The sequence below is a fragment of the Toxotes jaculatrix genome, chromosome 14 (genome assembly GCF_017976425.1).
Source record: "Toxotes jaculatrix isolate fToxJac2 chromosome 14, fToxJac2.pri, whole genome shotgun sequence".
In the NCBI taxonomy this organism is placed as follows: domain Eukaryota; kingdom Metazoa; phylum Chordata; class Actinopteri; family Toxotidae; genus Toxotes; species Toxotes jaculatrix.
In genome coordinates, this window is record NC_054407.1 from 21,073,004 (window position 1) to 21,086,079 (window position 13,076).

At 30.2% G+C, this 13,076-nt stretch overlaps 1 protein-coding gene across 1 annotated transcript in view; it reads right to left on the reverse strand.

The window, feature by feature from the left end:
* The window catches only part of st6galnac5a (ST6 (alpha-N-acetyl-neuraminyl-2,3-beta-galactosyl-1,3)-N-acetylgalactosaminide alpha-2,6-sialyltransferase 5a), a 72,959-nt gene that overhangs the window by 47,020 nt on the left and 12,863 nt on the right, over window positions 1-13,076 (reverse strand). The gene's annotated exons all lie outside the window — the stretch shown is intronic.

Below are 13,076 nucleotides of genomic sequence, written 5' to 3' on the forward strand. Positions count from 1 at the left end.
CTTTTTTTGGCCGAAAAAAACGCCTTACTATACTATGACGTTTTTTATGACATTTTGAGGTCAAAAAAATTTTTGACTTTTTTTGGTCGATTTTGACGCTTTACTATAATATGACGTTTTTTATGACATTTTGAGGTTAAAAATTTTTTTGACTTTTTTTGTCCGATTTTGACGCCTTACTATACTATGACGTTTTTTATGACATTTTGAGGTCAAAAATTTTACTATACTATACTTACTATACTATTACTATACTATGACGTTTTTTATGCCATTTTGAGGTCAAAAAAAATTTTGACCTTTTTTGGCCGATTTTGACGCCTTACTATACTATGACGTTTTTTATGACATTTTGAGGTCAAAATTTTTTTTGACTTTTTTTGGCCGATTTTGACGCCTTACTATACTATGACGTTTTTTATGACATTTTGAGGTCAAAAAAAATTTTGACTTTTTTTGTCCGATTTTGACGCCTTAGTATACTATGATGTTTTTTATGACATTTTGAGGTCAAAAATTTTTTTGACTTTTTTTGGCCGATTTTGACGCCTTACTATACTATGACGTTTTTTATGACATTTTGAGGTCAAAAATTTTTTTGACTTTTTTTGGCCGATTTTGACGCCTTACCTATACTATGATGTTTTTTATGACATTTTGAGGTCAAATTTTTTTTTGACTTTTCTTGGCCGATTTTGACGCCTTACTATACTATGACGTTTTTTATGACATTTTGAGGTCAAAAAAAAAATTGCCTTTTTTTGGCAGATTTTGACGCCTTAGTATACTATGACGTTTTTTATGACATTTTGAGGTCAAAAAAAAAATTGACTTTTTTTGGCCGATTTTGACGCCTTACTATACTATGACGTTTTTTATGACATTTTGAGGTCAACATTTTTTTTTACTTTTTTTGTCCGATTTTGACGCCTTACTATACTATGACGTTTTTTATGACATTTTGAGGTCAAAAAAAAAAATTGACTTTTTTTGGCCGATTTTGACGCCTTACTATACTATGACGTTTTTTATGACATTTTGAGGTCAAAAAATTTTTTGACTTTTTTTGGCTGATTTTGACGCCTTACTATACTATGACGTTTTTTATGACATTTTGAGGTCAAAAATTTTACTATACTATACTTACTATACTATTACTATACTATGACGTTTTTTATGACATTTTGAGGTCAAAAAAAATTTTGACCTTTTTTGGCCGATTTTGACGCCTTACTATACTATGACGTTTTTTATGACATTTTGAGGTCAAAATTTTTTTTGACTTTTTTTGGCCGATTTTGACGCCTTACTATACTATGACGTTTTTTATGACATTTTGAGGTCAAAAAAAATTTAGACTTTTTTTGTCCGATTTTGACGCCTTAGTATACTATGATGTTTTTTATGACATTTTGAGGTCAAAAATTTTTTTGACTTTTTTTGGCCGATTTTGACGCCTTACTATACTATGACGTTTTTTATGACATTTTGAGGTCAAAAATTTTTTTGACTTTTTTTGGCCGATTTTGACGCCTTACCTATACTATGATGTTTTTTATGACATTTTGAGGTCAAATTTTTTTTTGACTTTTCTTGGCCGATTTTGACGCCTTACTATACTATGACGTTTTTTATGACATTTTGAGGTCAAAAAAAAAATTGCCTTTTTTTGGCAGATTTTGACGCCTTAGTATACTATGACGTTTTTTATGACATTTTGAGGTCAAAAAAAAAATTGACTTTTTTTGGCCGATTTTGACGCCTTACTATACTATGACGTTTTTTATGACATTTTGAGGTCAAAATTTTTTTTTACTTTTTTTGTCTGATTTTGACGCCTTACTATACTATGACGTCTTTTATGACATTTTGAGGTCAAAAAAAAAATTGACTTTTTTTGGCTGATTTTGACGCCTTACTATACTATGACGTTTTTTATGACATTTTGAGGTCAAAAAAATTTTTGACTTTTTTTGTCCGAAAAAAACGCCTTACTATACTATGCCGTTTTTTATGACATTTTGAGGTTAAAAAAATTTTTTTACTTTTTTTGTCCGATTTTGACGCCTTACTATACTATGACGTTTTTTATGACATTTTGAGGTCAAAAAAATTTTTGACTTTTTTTGTCCGAAAAAAAAACGCCTTACTATACTATGACGTTTTTTATGACATTTTGAGGTCAAAAATTTTTTTGACTTTTTTTGGCCGATTTTGACGCCTTACTATACTATGACGTTTTTTATGACATTTTGAGGTCAAAAAAATTTTTGACTTTTTTTGTCCGATTTTGACGCCTTAGTATACTATGACGTTTTTTATGACATTTTGAGGTCAAAAAAAAGTTGACTTTTTTTGGCCGATATTGACGCCTTACTATACTATGACGTTTTTTATGACATTTTGAGGTAAAAAAAAATGTTGACTTTTTTTGTCCGATTTTGACGCCTTAGTATACTATGACGTTTTTTATGACATTTTGAGGTCAAAAAAAAGTTGACTTTTTTTGGCCGATATTGACGCCTTACTATACTATGACGTTTTTTATGACATTTTGAGGTCAAAAAAAAGTTGACTTTTTTTGGCCGATATTGACGCCTTACTATACTATGACGTTTTTTATGACATTTTGAGGTCAAAAAAAATGTTGACTTTTTTTGTCCGATTTTGACGCCTTACTATACTATGATGTTTTTTATGACATTTTGAGGTCAAATTTTTTTTTTATTTTTCTTAGCCGATTTTGATGCCTTACTATACTATGACGTTTTTTATGACATTTTGAGGTCAAAAATTTTACTATACTATACTTACTATACTATTACTATACTATGACGTTTTTTATGACATTTTGAGGTCAAAAAAAATTTTGACTTTTTTTGTCCGATTTTGACGCCTTAGTATACTATGATGTTTTTTATGACATTTTGAGGTCAAAAATTTTTTTGACTTTTTTTGGCCGATTTTGACGCCTTACTATACTATGACGTTTTTTATGACATTTTGAGGTCAAAAATTTTTTTGACTTTTTTTGGCCGATTTTGACGCCTTACCTATACTATGATGTTTTTTATGACATTTTGAGGTCAAATTTTTTTTTGACTTTTCTTGGCCGATTTTGACGCCTTACTATACTATGACGTTTTTTATGACATTTTGAGGTCAAAAAAAAAATTGCCTTTTTTTGGCAGATTTTGACGCCTTAGTATACTATGACGTTTTTTATGACATTTTGAGGTCAAAAAAAAAATTGACTTTTTTTGGCCGATTTTGACGCCTTACTATACTATGACGTTTTTTATGACATTTTGAGGTCAAAAAAATTTTTGACTTTTTTTGTCCGAAAAAAAAAACGCCTTACTATACTATGACGTTTTTTATGACATTTTGAGGTCAAAATTTTTTTTGACTTTTTTTGGACGATTTTGACGCCTTACTATACTATGACGTTTTTTATGACATTTTGAGGTCAAAAAAATTTTTGACTTTTTTTGTCCGATTTTGACGCCTTAGTATACTATGACGTTTTTTATGACATTTTGAGGTCAAAAAAAAGTTGACTTTTTTTGGCCGATATTGACGCCTTACTATACTATGACGTTTTTTATGACATTTTGAGGTCAAAAAAAATTTTGACTTTTTTTGTCCGATTTTGACGCCTTAGTATACTATGACGTTTTTTATGACATTTTGAGGTCAAAAAAAAGTTGACTTTTTTTGGCCGATATTGACGCCTTACTATACTATGACGTTTTTTATGACATTTTGAGGTCAAATTTTTTTTTGACTTTTTTTGTCCGATTTTGACGCCTTACTATACTATGACGTTTTTTATGACATTTTGAGGTCAAAAAAAATTTTGACTTTTTTTGTCCGATTTTGACGCCTTACTATACTATGACGTTTTTTATGACATTTTGAGGCCATACTAAAATATGACTTTTTTAGCGTATTTTGAAGCCTTATGACTAAAATACGGTCCAAAAACATGGACAGTGTACAAAAAGGGCCAGAACCTTCAGTATTTTTTGAGATGGCTAAGGTCCTTTAACATCTGCCGGACGATGCTGCGGATGTTCTATGAGTCTGTGGTGGCCAGCGCCATCCTGTATGCTGTTGTCTACCGGGGCAGCAGTCTGAAAGTGAAGGACACTAACAGACTCAACAAGATCATCAGGAAGGCCAGCCATGTTGTGGGAGAGGAACTGGACTCTAAAAATCACAGACTCATGCATACTGTGTATACTTAATTCTCGACCTCATGTACATATCTGAAAATATTAAGATGTCTTTGTCTTTCTAAATTTACATTATTCTGTCTATTTTTATATTATTTGTATTATATTGTTCTGTTTGATATTGGAGTGTATGTATACTGTATTACAAGGGAATACTGCAATATTCTACTTCACTTTCACTATACTATGCTTTCTATTTTTGATTCATTTCATTAATTTTATTTAATTTAGAAACATTTTTCTCTTGTGAACACAATCAATGTGCAATTTGCTTTTTGTCTTCTATTTCAAATGTGAGTTTTGCAAGAAAAAAAATAATTTCCCTACGGGGAAGAATAAAGTTTTTGTGATTCTGACTTTTGATTTTGACGCCTTACTATACTATGACGTTTTTTATGACATTTTGAGGTCAAAAAAATGTTTGACTTTTTTTGTCCGATTTTGACGCCTTACTATACTATGACGTTTTTTATGACATTTTGAGGTAAAAAAAAAATTGACTTTTTTTGGCCGATTTTGACGCCTTACTATACTATGACGTTTTTTATGACATTTTAAGGTCAAAAAAAAATTGACTTTTTTTGTCCGATTTTGACGCCTTACTATACTATGACGTTTTTTATGACATTTTGAGGTCAAAAAAAAAATTGACTTTTTTTGTCCGAAAAAAAACGCCTTACTATACTATGACGTTTTTTATGACATTTTGAGGTCAAAAAATTTTTTTACTTTTTTTGTCCGATTTTGACGCCTTACTATACTATGACGTTTTTTATGACATTTTAAGGTCAAAAAAAAATTGACTTTTTTTGTCCGATTTTGACGCCTTACTATACTATGACGTTTTTTATGACATTTTGAGGTAAAAAAAAAAATTGACTTTTTTTGTCCGAAAAAAAAACGCCTTACTATACTATGACGTTTTTTATGACATTTTGAGGTCAAAAATTTTTTTGACTTTTTTTGGCCGATTTTGACGCCTTACTATACTATGACGTTTTTTATGACATTTTGAGGTCAAAAAAATTTTTGACTTTTTTTGTCCGATTTTGACGCCTTAGTATACTATGACGTTTTTTATGACATTTTGAGGTCAAAAAATTTTTTGACTTTTTTTGGCCGATTTTGACGCCTTACTATACTATGACGTTTTTTATGACATTTTGAGGTCAAAAAAATTTTTGACTTTTTTTGGCCGATATTGACGCCTTACTATACTATGACGTTTTTTATGACATTTTGAGGTAAAAAAATTTTTTGACTTTTTTTGGCCGAAAAAAAAACGCCTTACTATACTATGATGTTTTTTATGACATTTTGAGGTCAAAAAAAAATTTGACTTTTTTTGGCCGATTTTGACGCCTTACTATACTATGACGTTTTTTATGACATTTTGAGGTCAAAAAAATTTTTGACTTTTTTTGTCCGATTTTGACGCCTTACTATACTATGACGTTTTTTATGACATTTTGAGGTCAAAAAAAATTTTGACTTTTTTTTGGCCGATTTTGACGCCTTACTATACTATGCCGTTTTTTATGACATTTTGAGGTCAAAAAAAATTTTGACTTTTTTTGGCTGAAAAAAACGCCTTACTATACTATGACGTTTTTTATGACATTTTGAGGTCAAATAAAATTTTGACTTTTTTTGGCCGATTTTGACGCCTTACTATACTATGACGTTTTTTATGACATTTTGAGGTCAAAATTTTTTTTTACTTTTTTTGTCCGATTTTGACGCCTTACTATACTATGACGTTTTTTATGACATTTTGAGGTCAAAAAAAAGTTGACTTTTTTTGGCCGATATTGACGCCTTACTATACTATGACGTTTTTTATGACATTTTGAGGTCAAAAAAAAGTTGACTTTTTTTGGCCGATATTGACGCCTTACTATACTATGACGTTTTTTATGACATTTTGAGGTCAAAAAAAATGTTGACTTTTTTTGTCCGATTTTGACGCCTTACTATACTATGATGTTTTTTATGACATTTTGAGGTCAAATTTTTTTTTATTTTTCTTAGCCGATTTTGATGCCTTACTATACTATGACGTTTTTTATGACATTTTGAGGTCAAAAAAATTTTTGACTTTTTTTGTCCGATTTTGACGCCTTAGTATACTATGATGTTTTTTATGACATTTTGAGGTCAAAAAATTTTTGACTTTTTTTGGCCGATTTTGACGCCTTAGTATACTATGACATTTTTTATGACATTTTGAGGTCAAAAAAATTTTTGACTTTTTTTGGCCGATTTTGACGCCTTACTATACTATGACGTTTTTTATGACATTTTGAGGTCAAAAAATTTTTTGACTTTTTTTGTCAGATTTTGACGCCTTACTATACTATGACGTTTTTTATGACATTTTGAGCTCAAATTTTTTTTTGACTTTTCTTGGCCGATTTTGACGCCTTACTATACTATGACGTTTTTTATGACATTTTGAGGTCAAAAAAAAGTTGACTTTTTTTGGCCGATATTGACGCCTTACTATACTATGACGTTTTTTATGACATTTTGAGGTCAAAAAAAAGTTGACTTTTTTTGGCCGATATTGACGCCTTACTATACTATGACGTTTTTAATGACATTTTGAGGTCAAAAAAAATGTTGACTTTTTTTGTCCGATTTTGACGCCTTACTATACTATGACGTTTTTTATGACATTTTGAGGTAAAAAAAAATTTTGACTTTTTTTGTCCGATTTTGACGCCTTAGTATACTATGACGTTTTTAATGACATTTTGAGGTCAAAAAAAATGTTGACTTTTTTTGTCCGATTTTGACGCCTTACTATACTATGACGTTTTTTATGACATTTTGAGGTAAAAAAAAATTTTGACTTTTTTTGTCCGATTTTGACGCCTTAGTATACTATGACGTTTTTTATGACATTTTGAGGTCAAAAAATTTTTGACTTTTTTTGGCCGATTTTGACGCCTTACTATACTATGACGTTTTTTATGACATTTTGAGGTCAAAAAAAATTTTGACTTTTTTTGGCCGATTTTGACGCCTTACTATACTATGACGTTTTTTATGACATTTTGAGGTCAAAAAAAATTTTGACTTTTTTTGGCTGAAAAAAACGCCTTACTATACTATGACGTTTTTTATGACATTTTGAGGTCAAATAAAATTTTGACTTTTTTTGGCCGATTTTGACGCCTTAGTATACTATGACGTTTTTTATGACATTTTGAGGTCAAAAAAATTTTTGACTTTTTTTGGCCGATTTTGACGCCTTACTATACTATGACGTTTTTTATGACATTTTGAGGTCAAAAAATTTTTTGACTTTTTTTGTCAGATTTTGACGCCTTACTATACTATGACGTTTTTTATGACATTTTGAGCTCAAATTTTTTTTTGACTTTTCTTGGCCGATTTTGACGCCTTACTATACTATGACGTTTTTTATGACATTTTGAGGTCAAAAAAAAAATTGCCTTTTTTTGGCAGATTTTGACGCCTTAGTATACTATGACGTTTTTTATGACATTTTGAGGTCAAAAAAAAAATTGACTTTTTTTGGCCGATTTTGACGCCTTACTATACTATGACGTTTTTTATGACATTTTGAGGTCAAAAAATTTTTTGACTTTTTTTGTCAGATTTTGACGCCTTACTATACTATGACGTTTTTTATGACATTTTGAGCTCAAATTTTTTTTTGACTTTTCTTGGCCGATTTTGACGCCTTACTATACTATGACGTTTTTTATGACATTTTGAGGTCAAAAAAAAGTTGACTTTTTTTGGCCGATATTGACGCCTTACTATACTATGACGTTTTTTATGACATTTTGAGGTCAAAAAAAAGTTGACTTTTTTTGGCCGATATTGACGCCTTACTATACTATGACGTTTTTAATGACATTTTGAGGTCAAAAAAAATGTTGACTTTTTTTGTCCGATTTTGACGCCTTACTATACTATGACGTTTTTTATGACATTTTGAGGTAAAAAAAAATTTTGACTTTTTTTGTCCGATTTTGACGCCTTAGTATACTATGACGTTTTTAATGACATTTTGAGGTCAAAAAAAATTTTGACTTTTTTTGTCCGATTTTGACGCCTTACTATACTATGACGTTTTTTATGACATTTTGAGGTAAAAAAAAATTTTGACTTTTTTTGTCCGATTTTGACGCCTTAGTATACTATGACGTTTTTTATGACATTTTGAGGTCAAAAAATTTTTGACTTTTTTTGGCCGATTTTGACGCCTTACTATACTATGACGTTTTTTATGACATTTTGAGGTCAAAAAAATTTTTGACTTTTTTTGGCCGATTTTGACGCCTTACTATACTATGACGTTTTTTATGACATTTTGAGGTCAAAAAAAATTTTGACTTTTTTTGGCTGAAAAAAACGCCTTACTATACTATGACGTTTTTTATGACATTTTGAGGTCAAATAAAATTTTGACTTTTTTTGGCCGATTTTGACGCCTTAGTATACTATGACGTTTTTTATGACATTTTGAGGTCAAAAAAATTTTTGACTTTTTTTGGCCGATTTTGACGCCTTACTATACTATGACGTTTTTTATGACATTTTGAGGTCAAAAAATTTTTTGACTTTTTTTGTCAGATTTTGACGCCTTACTATACTATGACGTTTTTTATGACATTTTGAGCTCAAATTTTTTTTTGACTTTTCTTGGCCGATTTTGACGCCTTACTATACTATGACGTTTTTTATGACATTTTGAGGTCAAAAAAAAAATTGCCTTTTTTTGGCAGATTTTGACGCCTTAGTATACTATGACGTTTTTTATGACATTTTGAGGTCAAAAAAAAAATTGACTTTTTTTGGCCGATTTTGACGCCTTACTATACTATGACGTTTTTTATGACATTTTGAGGTCAAAATTTTTTTTTACTTTTTTTGTCCGATTTTGACGCCTTACTATACTATGACGTTTTTTATGACATTTTGAGGTCAAAAAAAAGTTGACTTTTTTTGGCCGATATTGACGCCTTACTATACTATGACGTTTTTTATGACATTTTGAGGTCAAAAAAAAGTTGACTTTTTTTGGCCGATATTGACGCCTTACTATACTATGACGTTTTTTATGACATTTTGAGGTCAAAAAAAATGTTGACTTTTTTTGTCCGATTTTGACGCCTTACTATACTATGATGTTTTTTATGACATTTTGAGGTCAAATTTTTTTTTTATTTTTCTTAGCCGATTTTGACGCCTTACTATACTATGACGTTTTTTATGACATTTTGAGGTCAAAAAAAATTTTGACTTTTTTTGTCCGATTTTGACGCCTTAGTATACTATGACGTTTTTTATGACATTTTGAGGTCAAAAAATTTTTGACTTTTTTTGGCCGATTTTGACGCCTTAGTATACTATGACGTTTTTTATGACATTTTGAGGTCAAAAAAATTTTTGACTTTTTTTGGCCGATTTTGACGCCTTACTATACTATGACGTTTTTTATGACATTTTGAGGTCAAAAAATTTTTTGACTTTTTTTGTCAGATTTTGACGCCTTACTATACTATGACGTTTTTTATGACATTTTGAGCTCAAATTTTTTTTTGACTTTTCTTGGCCGATTTTGACGCCTTACTATACTATGACGTTTTTTATGACATTTTGAGCTCAAATTTTTTTTTGACTTTTCTTGGCCGATTTTGACGCCTTACTATACTATGACGTTTTTTATGACATTTTGAGGTCAAAAAAAAAATTGCCTTTTTTTGGCAGATTTTGACGCCTTAGTATACTATGACGTTTTTTATGACATTTTGAGGTCAAAAAAAAATTGACTTTTTTTGGCCGATTTTGACGCCTTACTATACTATGACGTTTTTTATGACATTTTGAGGTCAAAATTTTTTTTTACTTTTTTTGTCCGATTTTGACGCCTTACTATACTATGACGTTTTTTATGACATTTTGAGGTCAAAAAAAAGTTGACTTTTTTTGGCCGATATTGACGCCTTACTATACTATGACGTTTTTTATGACATTTTGAGGTCAAAAAAAAGTTGACTTTTTTTGGCCGATATTGACGCCTTACTATACTATGACGTTTTTTATGACATTTTGAGCTCAAATTTTTTTTTTATTTTTCTTAGCCGATTTTGACGCCTTACTATACTATGACGTTTTTTATGACATTTTGAGGTCAAAAAAAATTTTGACTTTTTTTGTCCGATTTTGACGCCTTAGTATACTATGACGTTTTTTATGACATTTTGAGGTCAAAAAATTTTTAATTTTTTTTGGCCGATTTTGACGCCTTAGTATACTATGACGTTTTTTATGACATTTTGAGGTCAAAAAAATTTTTGACTTTTTTTGGCCGATTTTGACGCCTTACTATACTATGACGTTTTTTATGACATTTTGAGGTCAAAAAATTTTTTGACTTTTTTTGTCAGATTTTGACGCCTTACTATACTATGACGTTTTTTATGACATTTTGAGCTCAAATTTTTTTTTGACTTTTCTTGGCCGATTTTGACGCCTTACTATACTATGACGTTTTTTATGACATTTTGAGCTCAAAATTTTTTTTGACTTTTCTTGGCCGATTTTGACGCCTTACTATACTATGACGTTTTTTATGACATTTTGAGGTCAAAAAAAAAATTGCCTTTTTTTGGCAGATTTTGACGCCTTAGTATACTATGACGTTTTTTATGACATTTTGAGGTCAAAAAAAAAATTGACTTTTTTTGGCCGATTTTGACGCCTTACTATACTATGACGTTTTTTATGACATTTTGAGGTCAAAATTTTTTTTTACTTTTTTTGTCCGATTTTGACGCCTTACTATACTATGACGTTTTTTATGACATTTTGAGGTCAAAAAAAAGTTGACTTTTTTTGGCCGATATTGACGCCTTACTATACTATGACGTTTTTTATGACATTTTGAGGTCAAAAAAAAGTTGACTTTTTTTGGCCGATATTGACGCCTTACTATACTATGACGTTTTTTATGACATTTTGAGGTCAAAAAAAATGTTGACTTTTTTTGTCCGATTTTGACGCCTTACTATACTATGATGTTTTTTATGACATTTTGAGGTCAAATTTTTTTTTTATTTTTCTTAGCCGATTTTGACGCCTTACTATACTATGACGTTTTTTATGACATTTTGAGGTCAAAAAAAATTTTGACTTTTTTTGTCCGATTTTGACGCCTTAGTATACTATGACGTTTTTTATGACATTTTGAGGTCAAAAAATTTTTGACTTTTTTTGGCCGATTTTGACGCCTTACTATACTATGACGTTTTTTTATGACATTTTGAGGTCAAAAAAATTTTTGACTTTTTTTGGCCGAAAAAAACGCCTTACTATACTATGCCGTTTTTTATGACATTTTGAGGTCAAAAAATTTTTTGACTTTTTTTGGCCGAAAAAAACGCCTTACTATACTATGACGTTTTTTATGACATTTTGAGGTCAAAATTTTTTTGACTTTTTTTGTCCGATTTTGACGCCTTACTATACTATGACGTTTTTTATGACATTTTGAGGTCAAAAAAATTTTTGACTTTTTTTGTCCGATTTTGACGCCTTACTATACTATGGCGTTTTTTATGACATTTTGAGGTCAAAAAATTTTTTGACTTTTTTTGGCCGATTTTGACGCCTTACTATACTATGACGTTTTTTATGACATTTTGAGGTCAAAAATTTTTTTGACTTTTTTTGTCCGATTTTTATGCCTTACTATACTATGACCATTTTTACGACAGTTTGAGGCCGTTCTAAAAAATGACGTTTTTTGGCCAATTTTGAAGCCTTACTATACTATGACCATTTTTAGGACATTTTGAGGCCATACTAAAGTATGACTTTTTTTAGCCTATTTTGAAGCCTTACTATACTATTACCATTTTTATATTTTGAGGCCATACTATTTAATATCAACAATAATGTAAAAATATGCACAAAATCATTTAGTAATGTATTTTTTTATTTATGTATGCTTATTATATAAATATGCCTTCATTTACTCCACATAAAAATAAATTATAAAAAATACAAAAAACAATTATTTATAATTCAACTTTTAACAAAATTAAACTTTCAGCTTTTTTCTTTTAAACAAACAAACAATTCTCAGGTGCCTGTGCAGGTTGTTTGTGGAGCCGGTTTTATATGAAATTCTTTTCTTGCAGACTATACACTCTGCCTTTGCATTATCAATATAATTGAAATGGTTCCAGATTTTGCTTCTTTTCCTGGTGTCACTCATTTTCTTAACTATACCTTTCTAATGTGACTGCAAACACATATTGACCAATCACGTGCGGCTTGAAATAAAAAGAGTAAAAGTATATTTTACATCAGTGCTTTAGAAATGTTCATTGTGTCCCTGAACGCAGCACCACTTTCAGCCAGCACAGGCAGCGACAGCAGACATTACACATCTGTTCACATCACATCTGTTGTTGGTTATGACTCATGTACACTTTCCCTCAATATTTTAACATTTCCCATCTGGCAACGCGGTCCGTTAGACATTCTGAGGCTGGAACATGTACGTCACAACAAGAGCTAAGCGTTCCAAGCAACCTTTGACTATTGAAGACGGGGAAGGAGCTGGCAGCAGCTGCGCAGGTAACGTTAAGCGTTACAGTGAAGTTACAAGACCATAGTTCTAAATTCACGTTTGCTGGCTAACTTATCTGTTGACTTATTTTACCTGGCTGAATCTGCTAAACTATCAAGCAAGCACAAACACTAATCGCTTTTTAGCTAGTTAGCTCTATTAGCTATATCAGCTAGTCTAGCCAACTTTATCAACAAGTCAGTGTAGTTTGGATAGTTTTG